Source organism: Ictidomys tridecemlineatus, chromosome 10 (assembly GCF_052094955.1).
Source record: "Ictidomys tridecemlineatus isolate mIctTri1 chromosome 10, mIctTri1.hap1, whole genome shotgun sequence".
Taxonomy (NCBI): domain Eukaryota; kingdom Metazoa; phylum Chordata; class Mammalia; order Rodentia; family Sciuridae; genus Ictidomys; species Ictidomys tridecemlineatus.
The window spans coordinates 68,766,625-68,793,226 of NC_135486.1; the positions used below are offsets into that span (position 1 = coordinate 68,766,625).

The 26,602-nt window shown below is 40.6% G+C and overlaps 1 long non-coding RNA gene across 1 annotated transcript; it reads left to right on the plus strand.

The window, feature by feature from the left end:
• On the plus strand, nucleotides 1-26,602 carry LOC120887487 (uncharacterized). Its single transcript, XR_013426657.1, has 6 exons — nucleotides 1-1,357; nucleotides 2,094-2,321; nucleotides 3,817-4,608; nucleotides 9,861-9,924; nucleotides 21,142-21,209; nucleotides 22,289-26,602. It is a non-coding gene; the product is annotated as an uncharacterized LOC120887487 (long non-coding RNA).

Here is a 26,602-nt window from a genome sequence, read left to right on the forward strand (position 1 = left end):
GCCTTAGAAAGGATGGGATTTTTTTTTTTTTTAAGAAATCAGCTTTCACGCGCTTTTTGGATTGGCTTGGCCATTACTTTGTTCTCATTTTTCAATCTTTCCTTTATGACCTTGGTAGACCACCAAGGAAAAATGGTTGGTAGGGATCTCTTCCCAATTGGTTTGTCCAGTTACCTTTCCAATTTATGAGTTGCATTTCCTTAAGGGACCTCTGATAGCTAGCAACAAATTAATTACTCTCATTCTTTATTCCGATACATATCACTGTTTGTGCCTGTTATTTGGTATTTGATTTGCATTTTGTTTTTCCCCAACAGAGAAGTCCCTGCAAGAAAAGAATTACATCTTACATTCAAAAGTCCCCTGGTGCCTAATAGTATGTTTAGCACATGAGTAAATGCTCAATAAATATTCATTGATTGCTTAAAACTTCAATGCAGTATAGGCTAAAGAGTCTCAGAAAACCATTTTGTGAGTCTTTCCTTCAGTGTGGCCTTCCACTTCACTTCCAGTTGAATGGGGATGTGGTATGCATCAAAGAAGATGGGATTTCACTGTGAATGCTAAAGGCATAAGGGTTTTAATCTGTGTAAGAACTCAGAACTGCCAATCTCTTCACTTCCCATCAGACCACCAAAACCTTAGATCAGTATTCCAAGCTGCCCCTGCCTACCTGGGAGGGGTCCATGGATGCAGAACACTTCCTCTCAGGCAGGAAGAGTTCTATAGGACTTTATCCCCTGAATAGCTTAGTGCTATATATAAATTTATGTAAGCCAGTACATTACTGCTATGGGATGGATGTTTCTGTGTGCTTCCTTCCCTCATTCGTATGTTCAAATCTTAACACTTGATGATTGTGCTTAGGAGCTGAGGCCTTCAGGAGGCAATTAGATCTCAAGAGTGGAACTCTCAGGAGTGAGATTGGTGCCCTTATAAAAGAAGATCTAGAGAGAACACTGGCCGTCTTTTTGTCACATGAGGAAGAAAAAGGTGGATGTCTACAACTCAGAAGGGAAGTCTCTCCAGAAACCAAAATACCTGGCATTTTGATCTTGGACTTCCCAGTTTCCAAAACTGTGATAAATAAATGGTTGTTGTTTATAAGTCCCTTGTTAATGATATCTTGTTGCTGCAGCCTGAATGAACTGAGATAATTACCAAAGCAATATGATGCAATCCTTTTCAATGACAATCAAAACTAATTCATCCTACTACTAAATTCTCAACAACACCTCCAGCATGTCAGCATCAATGCCGAGGAGCAGGACGACATCCCCACCCAGTGCCCGGTGACCTTGGGGCAAACCACCCTGGGAAGCAGTAAGAGGGAGCTTCCAACAAAGTAAAGGCTCAGGTAGAAACTGCTGTTAGAAGCTCAAGTACCCTCTTGCAGCTTTTCAAACAGAATTGACAACAACGTAAAGTGGATGAAATACAACACACACACACACACACACACACACGCACACACACAACACTCAGACTGCACAGACCATAAGCAGGGAGTTGACATCTGAGAGCTGGAGGAGGGGGGATAGGGAGGATCCTAGAGTTTGGATCTTAATGTTCCCCAGAGGTTCCATGTGTTGAAGGCTTGGTTCCGGCTCATGGTGTTATTGAAACGTAGTGGACCCTGAGGGGGTGAGGCCAGTGGAAGGAAGTTGGGCCATTGGGGGTATACTTTTGGAGATCACTGAGACTCCAGCCCCTCTTTTTTCTCTCATTCACTTCCTGGTGGCCACAGGTGAACAGCATTGCTCCCTTCTCTACTCCCCACTGTGATGCGCTTCCTTGTCACAGGGCCAAAAGCTATGGGGGCAAGCAACCTTGGACTAGAACTCTTAAAACTGTGAATCTAAGTATACCTTTCCTCCTTCAGGTATTTGTTACAGTAACGGAAAGCTCACTAATGCAGAGGTGTTCGATCTAAAGCAAAGAGGAGAGCTTATAAATTACTATTTAAAAGACCACATTTTTGAACATGTCTGTTTGTCCCCTATCACTGGGGAATTGACACATTTACATCAGCCCTTCTTCTCCCCAGCTCTCTGTCTGACCCTTCTGTTTCTTTGTCAACCCTCCCCTTTCAGATGGGATTGCTACTTTCTTCTCACTCTGTTGAACTACCCCAGACAGACCACAAGCTCCTCCTGTCAAACTCTGCTGCCCACTCAAGTTCACCTACCCATACCCCACCAGATACAGCACGATCAAAGGCCCTCCACTGAAACTCTTCCTGGCAGTAAAACACCAATATGGATTGCTTGTTCTGTGCCAGGCCATCTGCTCATCGTATTCCACCTGCATCGTCCTCAGAGGTAGATACTCAGATTGTTATTCTTGCCCCCTTCCCCAAACAATGAAACCAAGGCTCATGGACTTTAAGTCTCTAAAACCTGGTCTATTACTTGTGAGTTTATCTCTTGAGTCTGTCTGCCGCCTTATTAGGTGGCACCCTCCGGCACCCAGCACAAGCCTGTGTAGAAGAAGCTTAACTTACACTGCATCAATGGATGAGCTAAATGTTCTAACCTGAGAGGAAACACTATTCTGTGCATATTATGAGGATTCTTGTGTTTTTTTTCGTGTGACAAAGAACTCAGATAAAACAGATGTTTCAGTATCACAATGTCACGATTTTTTAAATCAACACCTACACCTTCACATTATCAATCATGTGCTTCAGCAGATCTCATGCATCTTTTTTTGAGACCTGAAAGTTAAAACTCCTAAAAAAAAAAAAAAAAAAAAAAAGAGGACAGCCCTCAATACTGTACCCGTTGCAACTGTTGAACCTCAGTCCAAACTATACCCTTGACCACAGACAAGATTTGTGCCTGAGCTTGCATCTGAGGACTTTCATCCTAGTTCAAGTTTGAAGTGAACCTTTTGGCTTTGTTTACTGAACTTTCTCCATATTTCTGTTTTCTGATGAAATTTCACCTTAGCTCTGAAGCTGCATGTGACCACGGCTCTTCAGGGATACATGATGGGAGGTCAGAGAGGAATTGCAATTCCCAGTTTTCTCCTCAATTGACTCTCCAAATCTTTTATAAATTATGAATCTGTCAAATCACCAGGCTGTGACAACATCCCCAGAGGATCAACTAGGAATCCTCCCAGCACTAAAAAGTTGTTCTAGAATTGACACTTGGTCTCTTGCTGTGTTCATCTCAGTTTGATTCAGTTCTCCCCCAGAGAACTTCCCTCACCTATCTCCACACCTACTAGTTGTCAACTTGGTAGATGTACTTGGTGAATTTCCAACTCAGATACCCTGAAACACTAGTTTTCTGCACAAAAGTTAAGGATATTGATATTCTTTTTATAAAACTATCACAAAAAAATCCAACATGATAGAAAACACCGTCAAAATGTACTGTCTTTCATAAATTGTAAAAACTGGGAATTGTCATTATTTTTATGGAGGCCTGAGAAGTACATGGAAGTGAAAGATGTGGCTTTTCTCCAACAGCAAGAAGTGGACCAGAAGTGCCTGTGTTTGTAGGTGTGTGTTCATCTTTGGTTTTCATAGATTTGAACTGGGGGTGTGCAGAAAATGGTACCTGCTGAGTCAGAAGTGTGCCAAGAACAAGAGCTGAAGCTCTATTGGATTTTCCTAGTGCTAACAATATTTACTTTCTGTGGCCATTTGAGAAATGAAAATATAGACACATAAACAAAAATCGATTTCCCTAAGTTGATCTTTTCTTCTCTGTGTTTAGTGGCTTCACTTGAATTTTGATATTAGCAGTTGGAAATACTTAAGTGAAGGGTAATAAAATAAAAATAAAAGACTTTTTTTTTTTGCAGAGGAAAACTGTAGGACTTTTAGGTAATGGAGTTGAAATTCACCATATGTACTACCAACTTGACAAGATGGAGGAATAGATATGTATGTAGGGGATGACCAGGGGTCCTTTTAAATGGTTCATGCCTCCTCTTTATCAATCTGCACATAGCTGTTTGGGAAGTTCCTACCATATCTGGCCATGACTTAAAAGGGAATCCATGTTTACTGGTGCTGATTTCACTAAGTATTTATTAATTTCTAAATCAACATTCTTAGCATGCTTCAATGCTTAGGGTGCAGGGTGTTGAAAAACATCCTAATTTTGTAAAAATGTCATGCATTTAAGATGTTTCTCCAAGAACTTGAGAAGTCTCATGCATTCTTCCTTATCAGCCAAATTTCTATTTCCAGTCATTCTTCTTGTACAAATTAACTGCAATTCTAGAGGAGAGGGTTGTAGATGTGACTGGTACTGTCCTCCACCTCAAAGTTCTGTCCCTCCTGGGATTTATAAAGCTGAGGTCTCCCAGCCTCTTCCATAGCTCATGGTACCACATGGCTCATGCTGGATGATGTGCTGTGGCTGGAAGTCTGGTCTGTCACCCAAGCGCTTGAAGTCATTTTTTGCTTGTAAGGATCCAGTGGCTGACAATATCTGTGACCAACGTGTTCTTCCTTGAACAGGATATCGAATGAGTTGTCCCTGGGCTACCAGAGACATTGTGGAGTGTGCATGGCAAGGCTGTACTGACAGTATCTGAAACAAGCAGTCAACACGTGGTAGACAGGCCTGAAACTACTGCAGGAGATTGGTAAATACATATCACATGTAAAATTTTAGAATAGGGAAAAATCTATCCTGCTTATATCAGAGCACTAACAATGATGTATATAAAACAGACATGGACAAATTCATCCATGAGGAAGGAGGTGGGGGTGACACAAAACAAGGATTAGAACTAATGAAATCCTAAGACTTCTAAGTGAGACAAAAGATTTTCTTGGCTTACCTGGTGCGAACAACATTTAATCCATGCTGTGTTTCTCTCTTTTCTAGTGTTAAATCTTTTTTATTTCAGTAATGCATTGTGCCTTTGTGCCATCTGTTTGACCTTGAGAGTGTAAGAATTGAAGATTTTTCCTTCCTTTTCTAAAGAGAGGGCTTAAACTTTGTGATCTGATGTTTTGTAAAAGCAGAAACATTCCAATTGTATTAAAATCTACTTTAAAGGCAATTTGGTGAGGTGGAGTATGATATTTCTGGTCTAAATCCATGGGCTGGGTGTTGTTTCCCAGAACAGCTACATATTCCTGAATTACTGATAGAATCACATATAATTTATGCTGTTGGTTACTGTGTTAAGTCCGATCTGGTCCTTCATCATGAAGCTCGGACTTCATGCTGACCCACAGCATGCCACCTTATGTGAATTCCATATGACCTCTATATTCAGCAATGGTGGGTGGTATAGAGCAAGTGAGTGGCCATATGCAATTAGTAATTCAATTCATTAATGTACCGACCCCAGGGAACTTGGGAGATAGTTTGATATGAAATGTGTCAAAATTCATACTTTCCAATCTGTGCAATAGCTGTCACATACTGGGCAGCAAATCTATGCATGTGGACTGAATTAATCTTGTCTAACTTTTCAAAGCACATATATATATATATATATATATATATATATATATATATATATATATTTTGTTTTGTTTTGTTTTTTGATATAAGAATCTACATATATATTCTATTTCCTTACTAAAATGGAAGTTTTCTTTTTAGATAAACACAGAAGTTCTTTTTGACCATTTGGGCTGATATTAAAAAGTGCCAAAGTCTTGGGTGGCTTATGCACAACAGGCATGTAGTTCTCCCAGTTCTAGAGGCTTGAAATCTAAGAAAAAAGAACCAGTGGGTTTGTTATCTGGCAAAGACCCACTTCCTGGTTCTGTGTCCTCATATGATAGGAGAAAGAAGGCACTAATCTCATTCATGAGAACTCCAACTCATGACTTGATCACCCCCAAAGCCCCATCTCCTAATACCATCACCTTGGTATTTAGGGTTTCAACAAAGGGGGCTCAAACATTTAATCTATGGCATGCACCATAAAAAATGGCAGAAATGACCCTAGATATGACCTAATAAATACATTTGTTGATGGTCTGTCACTACCAATTAAATCTCTTAGTTGAACCTAGAGTCTCTCAAGTGGAGCTTACTGAATGGTATCTATCTTATCCAGAATAAACTTATGGCTTCCTTCCTGGGTTTCCTCTTTTGGGGACTAGAATTCCATTCAGTTTGGAAATTCTTGCATGCATTATTTTACTGTGACATAATTTATTCCATGGAATCACAGTTCTAACTGAATCATTCTTATGACAAATTTCTGGTGTCACATCAACCCATTCAAAGAACTCATGAGCAATTGTGACTTAAACACAGAGAAATTGGCCTTGCAGGGCTCAGATTGCTCATCCTTTCACAGGATAGACTAGTAACCTCGGTTCATTGTCTAGATAATCTCAGTTGATAGATTTTTTTTTCAACCTTCTTGTTGAATTGGGTCAGTTCATGGGTAATTAGATCTGGGGGGTGGGCTATCAATGTTCCAAGACAGTTTTTTAAAAACTGAATCAACTGGGAAATGGTTTCATATAGATGTGATCTTCTTCAGAAAAAATAGAATAACATCTTAGGCAAAGTAGACAAACTTTGTGGCACAAAGCGTTAGGATACTGGCTTTCTGAAAAACATCTGTGTAGCTCGGTCTCCTGTTCCACAGCTATATCTCCACACAATTGTTCTGCTACTTTTTAGTTTTGGTCAGCATGTTTGAAGGAGGCTTGCTTTGTAAGTCATAACCCCATCATCATGTAACCTTCAGCCTTGTAGCTTTTTGCATCTGCAAAGTTAGGAGGCACCCAGGCTGCTCATTTCAATACAGAAAAACTATGTAGATGGGTTGATGGGTCAGAAGCCCCACACAGCCACAATTAGATAAAACAATTTGCATTTCAATTGCAGGAAATGGAACACTGCCATTCATCATAGGGCCAGTTTTATTTATTTGGTGTTTTAAGGACTTATTCATGAGGGTACACTGGGAATGCTTTCAACAATGAAAAATTATGGAAGATATTTAATAGCATTGGGGAAATGAGCCCTGTTTTAGTGGAGGTTTGCTTATTTGCCAGTTATAAGAACAATTTTGACTAATTTAGAACTGACTTCATTTGTAGAAGTCTTCTTTTTTCTATTTGAAGCAGTAATACCCAACCTGGCTTCAAAATGAAGATTTATATTCACAACTTTATTGTATGGCAAATGTTATAAAGTTGGTATTGGCTTATTCAAAAGACTATATAATTTGATTCAATGGCTACTCTCTAGCTGAACAGATACATTTCTTATTTCTTAATTAGGATATTGAAAATTCTAAACATCTTTCATTCAAAGACTATTTTTCCCCCTCCCTTTTAAGTCAGTGGGATTTTTACCGACACTCTGCAAGCCTCTGTCTTTGATGGACAGATTTGTTTTCAAAACTATTTCTTACATGGTGACTTCGTGCAGTCTGATTAAGAAATTTAAACATTGCTTACTGAGTTAACCTTTGGAAGGGAACATCTCATTTTAATGAGACCCTTGGGAGACATGAAGATCATATTGCCTAACTTCAGATTTTATGGTATGCTTCACGCTAAAAATAGCACAGAGCACAGGCCACAGTTATTTTCTAATGTAACGAGGAGATCACAGTGTGATGTCCTTTAAAAATGACAAAGCTCCATTAGTTAAAGGAAAATCTGCCTTTCTCCTTAAATAGTTCTGTCCTGTGATTACATGAACAGTGTCCCCCTGGGACATTTCTCCCAATTTCTTGCTTTTGCTGGGGCTACGTTTGAGTCTTTTTTTTTTTTTTCTTCTTACTTTCTCTACTTGCGGTTTAGAAGGCAGAATCCAGGAAAGAAAGAACGGAGCCCATCTTCATCAGCTTGGAGCCAGCAAGCAAGTATTTGGAGAAATTAGGCTAATTAAGTTAATAGAAGGGGTAAAAGTGCAGGGTCTTTCATTTGCATAAAAGCAGAGGTTTGGCATGCTTTATGCATTACTTATGTTACCAGTCTCAGGAGGACAATTATGATATGCATGGATTAAATATTCAGGGGTGAGTAAGGATAGAGCTCTGGTGAGGACTCGGCAAACAGACTTTAAACCCATCAGGTTTTTTCATCTAGCTGTGTGATGCTCTCCAGATTCTGGCTTTAGAGATGCTTTAATCCACTTGAAGGAGGAAGGAGAAGGACCCAGCTAAATCCCAAGGTATTTAAATTAGTCAAGTGGCATATCACATTACTTAAGTGGAGTGAATTTTTTTTCCCTTGGTAATTCTTTCATGCATAAGTGACACTTCTTACCACCAGTAATTTTGCAGCTTATGGAAAATACAGAGAGGAATCAATCAACAAAGCCTTACTCACATATGAATTATAATGTAAATCAGATGATTTTCTGTTTCAGTCATTTGTTGTTACATCTCACATAGATTTTACTGATTGCCAAAGATTTTGTGAATAGAAAATGAACTGTTATTGGCACTTTTTAATGGGGAGGCTGGTGAATTCTGGTGAGTTAAGGCAGGAACAGTAGCTGTGTCATTTGCAGTGGTGGTGAGGAGATTTCCTATACTATAGGTTTTTATGGTCACTGAGACACAGGCTGTGGAAATAAAGGGAGAAAGAAAGGTACAAACCATAAAGGACACTTTTGCATGAAAACAAACAATTGATAAGAGACCAGAATCGATCAGAAGGATTATTCGAATACAACTGATATTGCTTTGACCTTCTACTTTATTGCTTATTGTCAAAAAGGGGTTGACAGCCCATACCCTTCCGTTATTTTAATATTGTCACAGAAGCACACTGTTTGAACAATATCTATTCTGTTCACATTAACAGCTTAAGTATTAGATGTTAGGCTGAGAGGAAATGAAAGTGAAGTCTTATGAATAATTAATGTACTTTCTTAGCCTAATGTGTATATGATATCCAAAGGATAGTTACAAGCATAATATTTGCTTGTAATAAATTCTTATTTAAAAGAATTATTGTTAAAAATCGGCCTGAGAGACATAACTCATTTAAAGAATATTGCTATTAAAAACTGTGTTATGAAATAAAGCTCTTCCGTAAGCCCTCTCTCTACTTACATTTTGATCATCCGGACCTGTTTCCGTCTCTCCATCTTTTCCTCTCCTTCCCACACATGCATGCACACCAGCATGAGAAATACTAATTTCTGAGGAAAACCCAACCATTTCTGCAAGCTAAACTGAAACTAGATAGAAATGATAAAAGCTTACTGATATAAAGTTCCTATCAAATCTTTGTTTCAAGTTGCCCTTGGTAAAGAGGTAATCACAACGTGCTAAGAGTCTTCCAGTTCTTCATTGATTTAAATCTCTTTTTTAGGTTTCTTAATGCTAAACACATTTTGGTAATACTATGATGCATTTCCTGTACATTTATCTGTGGATATTTCCCAAGTACACTTGTGTCATTATTTTCTCTCTCTCTCTTTTGTTCTAATTAGTTTTACACGATCAGTAGAATGCACTTTGACATGATTTTTGGACATCTCAGGACTCTTTAGATAAGAACATTCAAGTCTCCTATGGAAAAGTTACACAAAAGGATTACATTCTTTTGCATCTCCTAAGTTCTTAGTTTGAAGCATTCATTTTCTCAATTCCCTTTATGATAGCACTTGACTGTACCGTGTGCCTTTTATTTCCAATGAACACAGAGGACAAAATGGCAGAGGGTGAATCAGTGGATGAGCCCCTGATTGCTACAACATATGCAACATTTCACTGGCTGTATGAATCTCTCCATCCAAAACTGGCCTGGTCCTGAAAGGAACAATATTTATCATATTCTATCTTGGGAAGGTGCCTTTTTTTTTGGCTAATGATCTTTTTTATTGTTCTTATTTTATCTTAGTTTTATAATGGCCAGCTAACAATAGGATTTTGTTGATCCTAATTCACAGATGAAATCTGAATGCTAAGAGGCTACCTGAGATCACAGCAGGAGTCCATGGCAGGGATCTGAAGGTGAGTAAAGAAGAAGACAGAGGAGGACAGGGCTGAGTGTGAAGTGGTAAAGGGCAATACAATGAAGGGGTGATGGATGGTATAAGCAATGAATGGAATGAACGAGAGTTAAATAATCAGGCACATGATAATGAAGAGTATGCATTGGGACTTCCCACTGCCACTTCCATGAGGCATGCTTCCTGAAGAGGATGGGACAACTCTCTTCCATACTTTACCTCTCCCTCCAGTGGGCTCCTCACCTGTGGTGGGCCAAGGGCCCCATAGAGCAGGCTCTGCTTAGAACCCATCACTCACTCTCTGCTCTGAAGCCACCAGGACCAGCCAGCCTCAAGAATCCCCCTGATGATGTCCAATCCCCTACCAGAGCTCTTACCCTGTATGCTTCCCTTCTGCAGGGCTTTTTACTGTGCCTCATGAAACTCTTGGCTATCAACACCCTACCCCTTAGCCTCAATCTTTTCTTGAAATGTTTAATACATCTGCAAAGAACAGTGAGTAGCAGCCGCTAGTAAGGCAAGAGGAAGCTGGGAGGTGTGGAGTCCTCATTACCTGCTGAAGAAAGGGCTGGGAGGGAGGATGGACTGGTCAGGCATGTGCCGTGCTGCTAAGAAGTCAGGGAAGGGGAGGCCTCCACCTGAACTCTTGGGTTTTACCACATGGATGCCACCAGCCAGCCTGGTGAATGGTAATTGTCTTCATAGACCTGTATGGGTGAAATCAACCAGAGTGGCTTCTGAAAGCATGGAAGTAAAGGAATAGAGAGGACATGCACACACAGCTTTTGGGGTACACATTAGTCAGTGGAAATAGCACTAGCCTTGCTGCTGTGGTTAGGATGCTGTCTGGGTGTGTGCCCCAAGGGACCATGGGTTAGAGTCTTAGTCTTTTGCTTTCTGGTGCTGAGAGGTGGTGAGACTTTAAGAGCCTAGAGAGAAGCCCTAAGGGAACTGCCCATGGAAGGGATGGAGGCAGATTTCCTGGGACCCCGAGCTATCTCAAGAGCAAGTTGTTGTAAGAATGAGCCTGATCCTGAGGCCCTCTCTGGCTTCTTGCTTCCAGGTGTGATTTTCACTCCCATGTGTGCTCCTGCCCCACCCTTGTGACACCATCCACTGTTAGTTTTGGGGGATGACTACTCATCTGTCCAAGAATAATTGAGGCATTAGCTGGTGTTGTGTAAATACAGTGATTTTAAAGACATAGTGGAACATTATACTATGTTTTTTTTTCTTTTTTATGCTACCAGGATTGATTCAATATAAAGAGAAAAGTGAGTTATGTAGAAGACAAAAAAGGAATGTTCTTAAAGCAGTGACAAGAAAAAGGATCCAGGCTGGGCATCAAGGGACTGACTCAGATGAGCACTGGGGTATTCCTCCCTAGGGACCCCCCAGAAGGGGCAAGCCAGCCATTGGTGGGTCCTAAAGGAGTCTGGGGGGGGGGTTTCTGTTCTGATTGGTCTACATGATTCCCTACAGAGATGAGGGGTCTGACAAGGGAAACGAGGGTCACAGAGGAATGGGATAGTAATGAAAAGGAATGAAAAGAGGTGGGTTGCCCTTGGCTTCTCAATAACAGCACTTGACTTTTTAACGGATGTCAGGTTTAATGGACATAACTTTCTCTAACCTCAAACATGTCCTACCTCCAACCCTCCTCATTTCTGTAAATAACATCATTATTTGCCTTTTGTTTAAAACACAAACTTGAAAATACTTCTGGATTTCTTCCTCTGAGGCAGTGGGGAGCAGCAGGCCTTACAATTCCTAGACCTTTTGTACCTGACTTGGCCTCATCCCTCTGCCCAGTCCCAGCCTTTTCTTCCCTCTTCTCTCCCAACTGCTGATATTGCTGCCTTCCCAGAGCAAACAAAGTGCCTCTTCAAAAAAACAAAAAGACTCCCATCTTCAGAATCCCTCCCTACTTCCCCATCATATTGGGACAACCCAAGTTCCTTCCAGTGAAGGCCCCGGAGCCACTCTGCCTCTTCACCTTTGACCCCTCTCTCCTCACCCATGGGGCTTCAGAAATTTGGAACTCACCAGAGGCTCTTACTAATTCTACTATTAAAACAATTTGATGTACACAGTCCCATAAGCTAGAAATGCAGACAGCTCCTGTGAATTCCTTTCTACACCATCCTTACCTAGCTCCACCACAAGCGCTTGTGCATGATGCTGATACGGGTGCCCAGAGGGATTGTTTTTGTCTTATTCCAGATTTGAAGGGCAGATTTCGGCATTCAGCAGAAGATATATTTTGCTGGAGTTTTTGCATTTTGTCTTTGTTCTGTTCTGTTTTGTGTCTGCCCTGAATTGGATTTAGGATATGCCCTTTCATTGCAAGCCGTGAATTGACTCTATGTTTCAGAGGTGGGGGTTCCTTGTCTATGGAGAGAGCAATTCTTTCTGATCTCAGCTTTATGGGGAGAGGATTTCCTGTGGAAGCCCCCACTTCTGCACAGGTCTTCCAACTTTGAAGTATTCATGAAATCTCACTTCACTTTTGCTTGATTAAGCGGGTGCCCTCAGGACCCAAGCTGTTGTATGCCTGGCTAAACCCTCTGTATTACAGGCTTACATTCCACTCCGATAATTGCCCTCTATTTTGTTAGCTAGTCAATAAATTTTAAATACCCTTCTTTAGAGTTCAGTTAGTATCTTTCAAAGAAAAAGATGACCTGAATGACTTGGTGTTCCTAATAATTAGAAATGGAACTCTCTGTTTAGCTTCTAACATGGAACTGCTGTTATTTCTTTCTCCACTCCTTAAAAAAAATAGTGCAAATTGATAGCTTTAAAAAAAACACCTTTTTTTCATATTTCATAATGGTCCAACTAGATGTGTGTGTGTCTGTGAATGTAATCCATTTCTTTATGTAAGTTTCATTGTATAGCTATGTTCTTCTGACTAAGAAATAAAATTGGCATCTCTAACTGAACTGAAATCTGGGAAGCATTTTTTTAAAAAGAAAAAAAATTAGTCAAGTAAACTTTTCCTAGTATGTTTAACTAAATGTAACCACTTTTCTAGAAAAATAACATGAAGCAATGTTTACGTATTTCCAAGAAACCTATATGACACTAAAAGTAGTTGCTTCCTTCAAGATCATCCCTTTCGATGTGGACTCTCTCTTTTCTTTTAAAAAGGTATGAAGTGGAGTTGTTTTTTCAAAAATAGCAAAAAGTTAGATTTGGTTAAGTATGATGAATAGGAAATGTTCCATTAACATCTTGGCTGTTATGGATAACGGTGTGCATGCACGCACATGACTGAAGAAATGTCCTTACTGGAAGCCTCTTGCTGAACTGGAGGCAAGTCTAAATGGAGGTCCAGTAGATATTCAGAGAGTGTTCACTTCCTCAGACTTTATCAGATCAACTCCAGGACAAAGAAAACATTATCAGGTGAACCCAATTATTCCTGCTCTGCTAAGCACATCTACATCATCCAGGAGAAGAGTAAGGGAAAGGCAAAAATTTATTTAATTTTAGAGTGAAAAGTATACAAATAAACAAATCCCAGGAGAAATTTTATATTTATAGGCAAAAAGAGAAATAAAGGACCTCAACCTCAATCTCATACCTTTTACAAAAATTAACTAAAAATGGATCATAGATTTAAATGTGAAACATTAAACTATATTTCAAAAATAACTTCAGAAAAGCTCTTCATGTAATCACATCAGATGCCACCGCAGGGAACCTGGGGAAGGGAATGCAGGGCTTTTCTTCATACACATCTATAACTATTTTGAAGTAAGAACTTTGAACATGTAAGCTCATTTCTTTCTTCCTTCTTCTGCACCCCACAGGTTGAATTAGGTTACATATTCTTTGCTATTTGGGACACACGAACATACACACACACATACCACAAACCTAATGCATCTCACTGTACATCATTCATCATTTGTATGTTGACTTGAATTTCTTTTTTTTGGAGGGGTGTTCTGGAGATTGAACTCAGGGACACTTGACCACTGAGCCACATCCTCAGCCCTAATTTGCATTTTATTTAGAGGCAGGGTCTCACTGAGTTGCTTAGTGTCTTTTTGTTGCTGAGGCTGGCTTTGAACTCAAGATCCTTCTGCCTCAGCCTCCTGAGCTGCTGGGATTACAGGGGTGTGCCACTGTGCCTAGCTGGTTGATTTGAGTTTTAAAACAGCTTTGTGCATGGGCACACGAGTATCTCTGTAGTAGACACAGCTCATCCATTCTGAAAATTCCAGTGCAGTTGAGGAAATAATGAGCAACAGTAGAAGAACAATTCCAAAATACTGCTCAACATTGGAGCCCGTTTTGCGGCTTTTCACCTGCGCATCATACAGATCATTTCTCTTGACCCCTTGTCAGAGGGTCAGAGCCCATTTACCTGAGTGAGCAAGAACTCATTTACTGAGCTCTGCCACTGAGAATGATTAGAATCCTTTGGACTCCCTGAGGAGAGAATATTTGAGACCTTTGTATTCTTTGTGACAACAGCAGCCAGAGTGTTTCAGTAAAATCTTGCTTCCTTCAAGGCCACCCACACTTATTGTATTTAAAAGTCTGAAGAAAGGGCTGAGAGATTTATCATCTATGGGCTCATAATAGTTTATGGGGTCAGTTTGGCTCTGGTGTTTATTTTCCTTTGGAGTACATGGAAGGTGCTGATTCATTTTGGAAAGAAAAAGATCCATTGGCAAATTTACATTCCATTTTTCACTGATATGATGAGGCAGTCACTTTTAATATGGACCTAATGGAGAGTGTTTTTAAGCCTCATCACATGGAAATTGAGAATATGGCTTTAGCGATAAATGTAAATGTATAGCAGCTTCATTGAGAAATACCTCTGAACTTGCTGGCTACCTCATCCTTTGATTTCTTTACAGCACAAAGATGTCATAGTTTGCATGACATAGCATGTGTTGTCTTTATTTATTATATCATTAGTGGTGAACATCTTATAAAGCCAATGCTTTATTCTCTTAGTATCATACAAATAGGCACGAAAGGTGGTGGCCTGAAGAGGTGGTTTTCCTGATCTGTGATGCTCTGATTGTGGAGCCAAACTCACATAGTGGAAAATGGAACATTTTATGAAGTTCATACATTTTCAAAATTGCTCCCACATGATGCTTTCATTTTGTGTTAGGCCTGGAACGATGGCTTCTATCTGTTCCAGAAAACTTCAATATTGCCTCAAGTGAAAAGGAAAAGCTCATATTTCAAGGACACTGATGGCAAAGCATTCACATTCTACCAGGGAATGGACGCCAGTTCCTTTTATGGGGAGAAAGAGTGATGTTCGAGGTCTGGTCACCCGTCTCTCCACCAGTCTTCATGGTTTGCAGATCAGCTGGCCTGGCTCTGCAACAAGATGCAGGGTAATGTCTCCCAGTGAGCTAGTGGATATCAACACTCTTTCTCTTTCTGTGCGTAAATGCCTTCTTTAGTGGATAAAGCCATTAGTTGACAATAGTATTGACACTTTTATGAGATTGTTTTTGGAAAAGACTAGCATGTAATTTTAAATTCAACATATGGTAGTGGTCAAATTGCGGTTCTACTGTGTAAAATGCTTGAATAATAACTGACTGCATTCTCTTGGCCAGTACACAGAGAGACACTTGATTAATTTCACCAGTATCCCTTAATCTCCCTCCTTGGCTCCCATCCCATATTGCAAGGGTTGATAAATCTTACATCCCCTGAAGATTATTACAGTTTCTAATAGTGTTATGACATTAGAAGGAAGCTAGGCTCAATGGCACAAAATACATTCACCAAATGAAATCACATAAATAATTTAGTTTTCACCATTTAACTTTTATGGGATGTTTTTTGTTGTTGTTTCTGTTGTTTATGGGGCATAATAAGAACTGTTGGATTGCTATGCAGTAAATAAAGGGGAAACATTTTGACACCAAAAACTTCAGTGTTGTCCCTGCCTTTCAGCAGGAGCAATCCTCAAGGATCTAATTTCAGTCTAAGGTCATGCATATGTATATAAGTCATAATATCACAGAGGCAAAGATATGCTAAAACTGTTCTCTATTTTTTTAAAAAATAAAGTTAGCCAATCATATCTCTTTCTTGTCAAAAGATATTTTTCTATTATGAGACTAGGGTAAATTTTACATATCTTTGTCTTTAACTAACTTGTGCCAACTTAAGAATTTATCTTTGACCCAATAATTTCATCCTTTTGAAATATAGAGATGTTTGCACCAATGATCAAAATATTTATTGCAACCTAATTAGCAATATTAGAACCCATAAAGCTTCCTAAGTAGTCCAAAAAAGGAGATCAGAATTCAATGCATTATAAAACATCTAATTAGGGACAAGCTAACCCTTAAAATCTATACTTTTAAGAATATATTATATTATGGGAAAAATGCTTGTCACATAATAACACATGAAAACAAAGAAGAAATCTAAACTGCAAATCCAGTGTCATCCTAACTATGGAAAAATGTACCCAAAGGATAAAAAACATCAAAATGTACTCAAAGAAAAAATAATGCAGAAAATAGACACCAAAATCTCAAGAATTTATTTTAAAGGTGATTAGATAGCTGATGATTTTTATTTCATTTATTTTTATTTCTGAAATTTCAGAGCTGTAGGGAACCTGCATATTTTGTGACAAAAAAGCAAACAAAGCTATTATCTTTTGCCTTCCTGCACTCTATGATTCCTTTGAATGTAACTGCTTGTCTTAGTCTCTTTTGTGTTGCTATAACAAAATCCTGGAGGCTGCATACTCTATAAGGAAAAGAAGTTTACTTAAGCTCATGTTTTGAAGACTGGAAACTCTAAGCTTAGGCAGCCACATCTGGCCAGGGTCCTGTGCTGCCTGCATCATGATATCACAGGTGACTCACATGTGGGAAAGAGATATGTGTGTGTGAGGAAGAGACCAAACACACAGGGGTGCCTCACTTGGTAATAACTCACTCTCAAAGTAGCCACTCAACTCCCAGGAGATGGGCATTAATCTCTCTTGAAAGAAGTGTCCCAATAACTAAACACCTCCCACTGGGTCCCAACCCTTGAAGGTCCCACTACCTCTCAGTACCAGTACTGGGGACCAGGCCTCCAGTGCGTGAGCCTCTGGGGACAAACCCATCTTAACATGGCACCACTTCAGCAAACACTCCTAGGTCACTCCACAAGATTCATCAGCTGCTGTGGCTCCTCAGCTGGCCCTAAGTTCATGTTTGGGACCTAAGCTGTAGGGGGTCACATGTTGATCCCATGCCCAGTGGAGAGTAGGTAAATAGAATAAAGGTATAGCTAGGCTTTCTTGGAGGTAGAACTGCAGTTGGCTCTGATTATTCTTCTGCTACAAATGCAAACCATTTGTCACATACCTGAAAAAAATACGATTTTTCTTTTTTTTTTTTTTTAAAAGCAGTTGACAGAAGCATTGAGCAGCAGATACAGAAAATTCCCATATATGATCTCTCTCCTGCGTGCTCATTTGGTTTATAATTTTCCAAGTGTAATTTAGCTCAATGCACACCAAATCAATGGGGGAAATGCTCATTTTATTTTAACTGCTCCAGTGAATTGTCTAAAAGCAAACACAAGAGAGCTGATTTTGTTTATAAAGACTGCACACGGCGTTTCTGCCCTCGCCCACCAGCAGTGAGCTGGAGAGCAAGTCCTGCAGTCCCTTGCCCATGGAGATGTGCTGCAGCCCATGTGTCATGTCAGAGCTGAAAAGCCAACCTGGGACCTCCTTTCACTGAGAAGCAGTATGTCACATGGCAAAAGGGGTTGCTTTCAGAAGAGCTAAATGTCACCATAAATATTTATAAGGGACCTGGTATTGCTGTGCTGGAGGGCAGTTTATTTTTATAAAAGTCACAAATAGAACTGAAAAAACAATATATTACAGCTATGTGTGTGCATGAATATATGTTCGTGAATATGTGTGTGCGTGGGTGTAGACATATATGTACATATGTTAAACCTGTGGATTTGATACATGTAAGAACTATAACTGGCTGCTTTTTGCTTTTTCTTGGCCACATACATTTATATGTTTTTTAAACTTGACCTTTATTGGCATTCATCCTGTCCATAGTCTTTGTGACATACCATGCATGAATTCCAGTGTATGCTTTTCTTCATGTTGGCCCAGAAGCCCAAATCGTGCAGGATGCATATTTGCTGGGTGTTCAATGGCTCCTTCAAGTACCATGTCTGATTAGGATGGAAGCTAGGATTCTCCTCATGCTTTTAGGCAGAAAGGGACTGATGGAGACATGGACTTGTGCAGAACAGCTGTGTTCAACTTGCTGGTGAGACCAGTTGTTATGAGGTTGGTTGTGGATATCACAAGCAATTTGTAACTGCTACTAGTAAACATAAGCCCTTTTACTGTTTGTTCACTGAACACACTATTAAAGCAGTTTCGATCAAACTGTCTTTAGTGATGGCATCCGCCCCTGGTGTTCTGCCGTGATTTGGGGTATGATTAAGACTGGAGGAGATTTAAAGGTTTGCTAATATGTGCACACTGCAGCATTAAGAAGGATCTCCTCCTTCCCCCTCCTGTGTCTCCTTCCTCCACCAAAGTCCTCCACTGTTGAGGCTATTTTCTTGAACACCACTGACCAGCAGTGTCAAATCCAGTGGACAGCTCTAAGTCTCTGTGGTGCTTGACACACCTTCTCCCATCTGTGTCAGGGATGTAAAGCTTCCCTGGTTTTCTCCATCAGCTGTGCCTTCTTGACACTTCTTACTAGATTGTCCTAACTTGTGCACTCTGAAACCTTGGCTTGCCCATGGTGCAGGATGGAGGGCAAATTCCTTAAAATCTATGCAATTTCTTTCCACATTTGCCTCCAGCTCATCTTCTTCTCTGAATAGCACACAGTGTTCCAGCTGTCTATTAGATAGCTTAACTTTTTTTGTCCCTACTAGTGGTCCGAACTCTCAGTCTCTCCTCCCCTCAGGAAAACTGGACTCTTGTTGTCCCCAAGTTCATTATCAGCAACTCCATCCTTGCAGCTGTCCTGGCAGAATCCTTGGAGCAGAGTGAAAATGGACATCCCTCCCTGGCTACAAGTTGAATAGCGTCCTTGCAAAATTAAAAATGTCCCAGTATTTCAGAATGTGGTTGTATTTGGAAATAGAGCCAATAAAGGTAAAACAAGGTTGTAGAAGTGGCCCTAACCCAATATGGTTCATATCCTTATAAGAGGAGATCAGGACAGAGACATGCTCAGAGGAATCACCATGTGAGGAAATAGAAACAGCCATCTACAAGCCGGGGAGATGGTCCTCAGAGGAAACCTAGCCTGTTGACACCTGATTTCAGACTTCCAACCCCCCAAACAGAGGGAGAATAAACTTCTGTTTAAGCTCTTGGTCTGATATATTATGGCAAACTAATACAAGCCTCTTGTTTAAAAATGAATCAAGATTTCAAGCTGACACAGGACAGCACTGAAGCATGCTCAGGATGCATGTGCTTCCTGAGATTCTCACACTTAAGGCCAACTGCTATGGTTTAGATATGAGATGTCTTCCCAAAACTCATGTGTGAGATAGTACAAGAAAGCTTAGAGGTGAGATGATTGTGTTATGATTGCCTTAACCCAATCAGTTCATTAATCCACTTGCATGGATTAACTGGGTAATAACTGAAGGCAGGTGAGATATGGCCAGAGGAGGAGGGTCCCTGGGGTGGTGCCTTTAGGATGTGAGCAGAGCTTTCTCTGCATTCCCATCCCCATGGCCTGAGCTGCTTTACTCTTCCACAGTCTTTCCCCATGATGTTTTGCCTCACCTTGGGCCCAAAGCAATGGAGTTTGCCATCTGTGGACTGAGACCTCTGAAACTGTGAGCCCCCAAATAAGCATTTCCTCTTCTATATTGTTTTTATCTGATCTTTTGGTCACACTGGTGAAAAAAGATGACTAAAATACCAGCCCTGCCTCCATGTCTGCCTGGCTGTCCAAATCCCATCTCCCTGCCTTCAGAAACACCAAGAACAGGACTCTGCTCCTGCCAAACCACCATTTTGGTCCAAGATGGCGTCTCTCTTTTCTATTTCTTACCCATATCCCTGCATCCTTCTGCCTGCTAGGTTCTGCTTTCCACTTGATAGTCAGTGCAATCCTTCATTATTTTTCAGATCCCTTTCTTTTCTCTTCTTCAACCCCTCAGTGCCTTCCATCTTACTCAGAATAAAACACAAAGTCCTCATGATGCTCTGCAAGCAGGTGTATTCCTCCAGCCACACCTTGGCCTACTGCTTACAAGGCTCCCACTTCTACTGCCCTTGGGTGTGGTAGGTGCTGTCCCCTCTGGGGCCTCTTATGTAGGCTGCTGCTCTATCTCATACCCACAGCTCTAAGTTCTCACTTCTTCAATGTCACCCTGACTTCCCTCTACAAAATATCCCCAAAGCCACCCTGGTCACCCTCCCTCTCCTGCTCTTCTTCCTATAATTTTCCTATTATTTTCCCCTGGCACATATCCCCACTTGACATTTGATATATCTATTTGCTTGTTATCTGACTTCCTGTAATGGAAATTAGCTTCCTAGTGGTTGGGATTTTTACAACGCCTTCTTTATTCCATCTCCCAGGCTTAGAAACTTGCCTGGAATTTAGAAAGCACACCATAAACATTCACTCAATGTTAACTGAATCTGGGTCTATCTTGCAGTCAATATGCTTCGGTCTAAAATGAACAAGCATTTAAAAAAGATGAGCTGTCATCGTGGGTATTTGACATTGTTGCTGCTTTCTTCCCTCTAACACAATGGGGGTTTCTAGAGGCCTGTGGTGATGCACCATGGGTACGTGTGTGTGCATCCCTGTTACTTCCTTGCTTTTGCCCAGGTGCCCTTCCAACAGCCATATAAGCTCTACTTCCTGTTTCAAACCTCTTCTTCCTTAAAAGGCCAGTTTCTCTGACAAAACCCTGACGGCCATGTAGTCTGAGCAGAAGCGAGAGCAATTTCACTTGGCCCAGCCTGGAGGACACACAGGCTCTAGGGTGCAGAGTTCTGAGCTGGACATCTTCTGTGAAATCCTGGTTCTCTGTTCAACCTCTATCATAAAGAATACATCAGTGAGCTTTTTAATGGGCCACTGGGATTGTCAAAAAATCAAACTCCAAATAGCACAGATTTTAATTCCAGGATGACTTATGAATTACTTTGGACAAATGACCTCATTAAAATTTTTTTTTCTCATAACAGATTAAAACTACCTGCTTTTCCTTTGAAGACTTACAAGCGGTTATTATTGCTAAATGAAGAGAAATATGGTATATACTTTTATTTCATATCCATTAGGAAAGAAACAATTATTATTCAGATAGAGAATATGAATCACTAGGTCAATCATTTTAATGTCTATTACTTTGAGGATTTAGTAGATGGACTGTCAAGTATATAAGATCCTCCTACTCTAAACTCTCTCAAAAGAGCCATATAATCTTAACAATATTGGAATATGATTTAAAAATTATCATAGAAACATTTAAAATCATTGTCTCATACGTCTTCACCAGGACCTCAATAAAGTAGATGGTGCAGATCTTATGTGGTCCCATTTTAGAGATGAGAAAATTGAGATTCCAGAAAGATGTTTTGAATAAGTTTGAACAGAACTAAATCCCAGCCTGATGTCTTACCATGGTTCCAAGGAACTTCCAAAACCAATAGAATGTGTGACTTGAAAAAAATTCACAGTGAGAATGTGAACATATCAAATCTAAATGCCATTTAAGATGAAAGAGGGCACTTTCTGTTCATTCAGGTTTATCTATTAACTTTTGAACTAGTTTGTGAGTGTGAGCACACTCACGCAGGTGCATGTGTTGGCTGGAACAGGGGATGGACAGATTATATTTAAGGAATGTTGTGACGGATGAATGGAGTTTTACATGCTTCCCAGGTAAATGCTGGATTGTGTCTCTATGCAATTAACCAACAGTATGCACACTGTAAGCAATAGTGACATCAATAACAGTTCTTGCTTTTCTACTCTGTAATCTGAGCACAGAGACAGTCCTCAGTGTGCTCTCCTCGACACACAGTGGCCTCTTCCTATTGAAGAGGTGCAAATAGGGTGAGTCCAGGAGCATTTTCACACTTGAGGGTTGAGAGGCAGAGAGTGGAGATGTTCTAGCTGGAGAGGAGACCTTTGCAAATGATTGTTCCATTGCAAAATGCTGCCTGGGAAACATGTTCTGTCACTGTCACGCTTTATATTCTTTCTTTTCGGTTTAGAAACCCATTTCCACAGCAGACAAGCAACTGAATGAGAGTAGTGAGAAAATTAGTCAGCAAAATCTGGAATCGAGTGTCTTCTAACTTAAAAATTCTTTTCCTTTACTCCTAGGTTCTGGCAGAGAGTAATCATTATTTCCCATAAAACAACTGACTCAGCCATCTAGTTTGTATGCTGGGGAGAAAAGGGATTTAAGAAGAAACAGCTGTGATGTGTTCTCAAAAGCTTTATTCACTGGAGATGTATCTGTGATAGATACATGAAGATACTGCAGAAGAAACTCACAGTCTTGATCTCTCAAATATGTTCTGTGAGGTGTTTCCATTTCACAAAAGAGCAGCAAGAAATAGATATAGAAGTTTCCATTTGCTTGGGCACTCATTGTAGATGTGAACTAGAACAGGTTGCTAATTTGTCAGGGTATCTGAGGACTCTGCCTCTCCCGGCTGGAAGAGGCTCAAGTCATCCCTCGCCCGAGGCAGTCTGTGAAGTATCTTTCTAATAATAGCTGCCCTCTCTCCATAATGAAGGAAAGACTCATTTATACTAATAAGGAGGAAGAAACGCTGGCCAGGCAAGGTTGGGGGATGGAGGGGCTGGGCTGTCATGGGCTATGCTCAGCTCCTTGGCTCTGGGCTGAATTCTCCTGACTCCCCAGCAAGTGTGCTTGAGTGGGACAGGTGATTCTGTCACTCAAGATGCCCATATGCAGGTGCCTGAGAGAAGGCTGTGACCCAAGTAAACTGGAACTCCCAGGCCAGGCACTTCAGAAAGCTCATTGGTACCTCCTGGCGATACCCAGGCAGCCAGGAGGGCCAGCCTAGACCAAGTGACCCCCGATATGTCTGCTTTCCTGGGACAAAGTGAAGGGCAGTAAATAGAGAGATGGCATTTTTATGCCATCTTGCTGTGTTTATTTTCTCTTTTGGGCATTGTGAATGAGAATAGGGAGAGAGAGAGAGCACTTTCCTAACCATGATAAAAAAAATCAATAAAAAAGGTAATTTTTTAAAGGTAACATTTTTCTTGCTGTATTGAATTAGAATGGATAGAAATTCAGAGGTGTTCCTGAAAGTCAAAAGCAGGGCCAGGGAGGCAAAACTCCAGTCTGCTTGCAAAAGACAAGCCTCAACTGGCTTTCAAATACATATTTTTATATACTGACCTTTTAAATTTGCTGTAGGATAATCCTCTGAATCCTTAACTAGCTCCGAGTTCCTACTAACAAATCAGATTTTCTACCGTAAAAGATGACCAAAGAGGTTTAAAAGAAGAAAAAGAAAAATGAAGAAAGAATTCAAAGCAAAGGACAACTCGACCGACCCACACCATGTCCTTTGTCAAAGCAGTAACATTGAGGCTCTTGAAACACAAGGCAGTAAGTGTCCCTTGTCACTTATAGGGACCTGTGGACTTCAGTTCATAGAACAGTGCATACGCAGGGACATTCTGTCACAAAAATGGTGCATCCAACAGTCGGAAATTTTTGTTTGGATCATCCAAAGGGGACACATTTATTGTTATTTTGTGAAAAAAGAAAGAAAGAAAGAAAGAAAAAAGGAAGGAATGAACAAGAAAAGGAACCGTGAAAGGAGACAACTTCATAAAAACAACCATCTCCAGAAAGGCACTGTTGCCAAGAAGCTGAGAGAATCTTATTATCAATTCTGGGATTTAAAGATGTCCAGAGGGTCGGACTCAATGGACAGTGTCCTTCTGACAGTTTCATGTTAGACGGCTGGACCAGGAGCTTTTAAAAGACTCCGAAGGCACATGGAAGCCTTGTGCAGCAGCAGGGGCCTCCGTCTCGCTTTTCCTGGGAATATTACCACAATCCTACATCTTCAAGCAGGGTTGTTGTTGTTTTTTTTTTTTTTTTTTTTTTTTTTTTTTTTTTTTTTTAAGAAGGCAGAAGCATTTGTTCTGCTATTTGGGTTTTAATCTTCAGTTAACAAAGTGACTGTGGCAGTACATTCATTTGATTCCAGATGTGCCCACTGGGGACACCCAATAGTGAACAGCAAGGATGTGCTTTCTCCAGGTGTAACACAAACAAGACAGAGGAAAGGAAATGCTTCCTGGTACAGCTTTGAGGGACCATTTCTTTGCCATTCGGTAAAGATTGTGCCTTCCATATTTTCAGAACCACAAACTGACATTCCTTAAACCCAGACGCCTGGTGTGGGCATCTCATCTGGAGTGCGACAGGCATCTTCAGGTGGAGAAGGCTGACCACACCTCCTCTGAAGCAGTGGAATGCATTAGACTCCCGTTTCATTTACCATGTGCTCATTTGACACTAGATATACCTGAGATAACACTGGATATGGCCAGCAGGATGTAGTCAGCAGAACAAGATGTAAATCACAAACCTTGGTGCCATTCACAATAGATTCAAAGAACAAATATTTGTGCGATATCAGAAACCTCAAGAATACGTCTAATCTTTCCACACTGAGTCTCTCAGAAAGGAATTTGAAAGAAATAGCAATGAGATGTACCTATAACAAGAACTCCTTTTTATCTCAAGGTCCTTTATGGGCATTAATTATGACAACTGTCCTGTGAGGCATGAAAAAATATGTTCACTTGAAAAAACTGGCAAGCAAGAAAGTAAATAAATTTTCCTTAACTTAAAATCAGAAAGAGATGTCAGGGGTTTGGGTGCCTTTGAGATGCAACTGCCATCTGGGATATTTGAGATGTGATGATTGACATCCAATAAAGAATTCCTGGTAAGGGAGACGAGAGCATCCTAGGATGTTGTATGAAAGCTCTGGTCATCTCTGAAACCCCACTACAGCCCCACATTCTTCAAGACCATTCTTCCTCCATACACCACTGAGGACAACTGAGGGGGTGACCCTGAGTTCCTTTTTTGTGAACACGGCAAATCAGAGAGACACAGTGGTGATACTTCTCCATCATGCCTTCCTGAGGAGAGTTCCTTGCTGACTTTGAGCAGAGTTGTGTCTTGGTCTGCCTGGCTCTTGTGGCTACTTCTCCAACCTTTAATAGACATGTGCATTCCCTGGGAATTCATGAAAATGCAGATCCTGAGGCTGTTGGTTGCAGCTGGATTGCGATTCTGCATTTCTCTCATGTTCCTGGATAAAGCTTGGCATGGGGAGGTTAGGTTGATATCAGATTTGAAGGCTTCTGAGGATGATGATAGTCTTGCTTGGGGACCATGTTGAAAACTACAAAGTGAAACCTTTTGTGATCTGGCAGAGTGAAAACCCCAGACCTTCAAGCTTATCACTAAGCACAGCTGTCTACAGAAGCAAGAGAAGACAGGGATGACCCAGCTCTTCTTCCTGCTTGGCACCCTAATTGCCAGATAAATGAGGAACTCTTTTGAGAATTAATATACATTTCAAGATTTTTGCTGGTTGAAAATGCTCCTGCACATCCTTCTTTTATTGATGTTCTTAATCCCAACATCAAAGTGGTGGTTCTCCCTCCAAATACCACCTCTTTGATTCAACAAATGAATCCAGGATTTATTGCAGGTTTTAAGGTCTACTATGTTCAGGACCTTTTCCCAGGCTACTGTTGCAACCGAGAAGGTGCTGAGAAGACAATAGTGCAATCTGTGAAGAATTACAGCATCTCTGACTGGATCAGGAACTTTGATTGGGCTTGGGGTGATGTCATCGAATGGCATCAGGAACAAGACATTTGAGAGGTTTGTGAATGACATCAATGGATTACCAAGGACGAGGAGGTTGCAACAATCTGCCAGGCTGTGGTTGAGCTGGAAAACAACCTCAAGCTGGGTGTGGATGAAGATGAGGCCGAGGAGCATCTGGAGGTGGTTCCTGAGAACTGACTGACTAGTCATTGAAACTGGAGCAAGGTTGGCTGGAGAGGCAAAGAGGAAAGGAAAGTGCAGGAGGAGAAAAAGAAGAACCCCCAAGAAAAGTCACAGTGAGACATTTAGCAGAAGATTTTGCAGAACTACCCAAGCTCACGAAGAAGCTTGAAAACATGGATCTCACCTCAGAAACATTTTTATTAGGCAAGAATATTCATGGTACATTATCTGCAAATAAGAAAATCTGTGATGTTAAAAAAAACGAAAACAGAGCAAGCAAATCATCATGAGGATATTTTTGAAAAGAGTGACACGTCCCCAAGAAGGCCCTCAGGCAGGTCCTTCAGAAGGTGTTGCAGAAGGAGGCATTGCCATCATAGGAGGCGACAGTTCCATGTGTCTTGTCACCCCTGGACACCTTCCAGGGGGCAAGAAGTGAAAGAGAAAGAAGACAGTGACATTGCTGATCCTGACCCTGGTTAGGCCAGGCGAATGTGTGTGTTTGTGTCTTATTTTTTTTTAATAAAAAAGTTTAAAAATTTACAAAATAATTATGAAAAAGTCTTATAGAATAAGAAATAAAGAAAAATGTTTGTACAGCTATACAA